This window comes from Alosa pseudoharengus, unplaced genomic scaffold, assembly GCF_046254945.1.
Source record: "Alosa pseudoharengus isolate Yale_2024_CS ecotype anadromous, Long Island Sound unplaced genomic scaffold, YU_APseudo_1.1 YU_APseudo_1.1_scf_22, whole genome shotgun sequence".
NCBI classification, from domain to species: Eukaryota; Metazoa; Chordata; class Actinopteri; order Clupeiformes; family Clupeidae; genus Alosa; species Alosa pseudoharengus.
The window spans coordinates 1,464,448-1,466,775 of NW_027468680.1; the positions used below are offsets into that span (position 1 = coordinate 1,464,448).

General features: G+C 47.9%; 1 protein-coding gene across 1 annotated transcript in view; it reads left to right on the top strand.

The window, feature by feature from the left end:
- The first annotated feature begins 479 nt into the window (after window positions 1-479).
- The window catches only part of LOC143139604 (transmembrane protein 71-like), a 19,821-nt gene continuing 17,972 nt past the window's right edge, over window positions 480-2,328 (top strand). The window contains exon 1 of the mRNA XM_076300182.1: window positions 480-634. The gene's annotated coding sequence lies outside the window, so the exon portion shown is untranslated. The remainder of the gene's footprint in view (window positions 635-2,328) is intronic.

Below are 2,328 nucleotides of genomic sequence, written 5' to 3' on the forward strand. Positions count from 1 at the left end.
GTCTGGATATCCCGAATTACAACCTCAATACAGATACAGACCATCATACCGAACCCCTCCAGCACTCTCTTTCTCTCTCTTACACACACACACACACACACACTCCAGCATTCTTTAGCTGCTGTTTCCGCTGTTCAGTTTAACCTCAAGTAGTCATCATGGCACTGAAAAAAACAATAAACAGAATCAGTTTTTACAGCCTTCATATCAACAGTGTTATGATCATAGCATTATGATCATATATCAACAGTATTATACATATCAACAGTTTTATGATCATAGCCTACATATTAACAGTGTCATACATAACAGTGTCATATCAACAGTATCATACATCAACAGTATGTCTAAGCGTGGATAGTTAAACTAGTGGCAGTGAACTGGACGAGCATTGTTATTATCTAAATTCACAAGTTTTTTTCTGACTTTCTCCTCCCCTCTCTGTTGAAGCCGTGTGCGCGCGTGCGCCTGCTCGTTCCCGGTGGCTGTCGGTAGAGTAGCCTACAGTCGAGCGAAGCCGTTGATAAACACTCCCAGCACTCCGCGCCTGCGAGACGAGCCCCGGAAAATAGCCCACCGACTGATCTGGTCTCGCGGCTCGGGACGAGGAAACGCGTCTTCCGCCGGCTAGAATGTGAGTAAAGTCTTCGTTCCCTCCGTTAAGAAAACTACATACAGAAGACAAATCCCCGAAAGACAAACACACACACACACACACACACACATACACACACGGGATGGGGCATGGAGGTGGAGATCTTTGTTTGGCTGCTGTTAGTGGAACTTGAACGTGACCGTTAATCGCAGGCTCTGAAGAAGGAAAGCTCCAGAAACGATTTCTTTGCTCTAGGCTCACGAGCTGATGCTTGAATGTCTGTCGGTTGTGCGCGCGTTCGTGTTGCTGCACGCGCTTTTTGTTGGATGAAGAACTAACGCTGGAAACGTCGGCTAGACCGGAGTCTTTAGAAATGGGCTACCGGATGCACGCGCGTAACTTATCAACATCATTATTTTTAGTCTCGAAGTAGACTCTACCAGGATGCTGTGTCGCTCATTATAGTTTATCATTATAATTTGTATCAAATATTTGACAGCCAGACACGGATTTGTGTAGCCTAAAATAATGTTGACTTGACAGAGGAATGCGGTTCAGGCCGACACACACAGAGAGAGGGAGAAGGAGAGAAGGGGGCTGTGTCGTCCACCGTGGGAATCCCCGAGACTTCCGGTCCCTCTGTCCGTCTGTCGGTCTGTCCCTGGACGCTCACGGTGCCTCTCTCTCCGCGCGGCCGCGTTTTAGTCGCCGTCCGGCCGCGGTGGCTGCTCTTCTGAGGCGCATGGCGGAGAGCTGAAAGCGCGTGGATTTATTTGTGCTAGTTTTGAAGTTAACGGTAATCATTTGGGGGTTTCTGGCAGGGGAATGACATGGCCAAGGATGCCAGAGGAGAGCGCGTGCGCAAATGCTCCGATGCTGCCGTTACCCGTTCTGTTCGGTGGTTACGTCAGCTGCAACGTAGCCTCCTTTGTCGCGCATACTGTACTCAGCAGCTGTTGTGCGGCTGCACACAAAAGGTCCGCACACGAGCTCAACCGGGGGTTGAAAGCCGACATAACCATATGAAACGAACATACACACATTATTCAGAAAGCAAACGAACAATTTTGGAATTTGTTTATTATTTATAGTATTTGTTTATACTAATTCAGGTGTCTGCAGGAGTGATGCATGATGTGTTAGCTGACTGGAGCCTGTGTGTGAGTATGAGTGTGTGTGTGACAGAGTGTGTGAGTATGAGTGTGTGTGTGAGGGTGCCCATCATGTGTCAGACTCATGTGTCAGCACCTGGTGGGTTTACATGGACAGCTTGTTTGTCATTCCGATTCAAATATTCCGATTCGGAAATGGCGTCTGTTTCCATGGAGTACATTCTATTCCCGTCAGGTGCTGCTTACAGCCACTCTAGACTTTGATAGGAATATGCTTTTCCTGGAGAAGATGCAGCAAGCACTCTGATTGGCCGTATACTTGCTGAATGCATGGCTGCTCAGTTGGAATAAGAGCAGAGGCTGCACCACCTCTACTCCACCTCTTATATACCACCTCTACTCCACCTCTACACCACCTCTTATATACCACCTCTACACCACCTCTACACCACCTCTTATATACCACCTCTACACCACCTCTACACCACCTCTTATATACCACCTCTACTCCACCTCTACACCACCTCTTATATACCACCTCTACACCACCTCTACACCACCTCTTATATACCACCTCTACTCCACCTCTACACCACCTCTTATATACCACCTCTACACCAC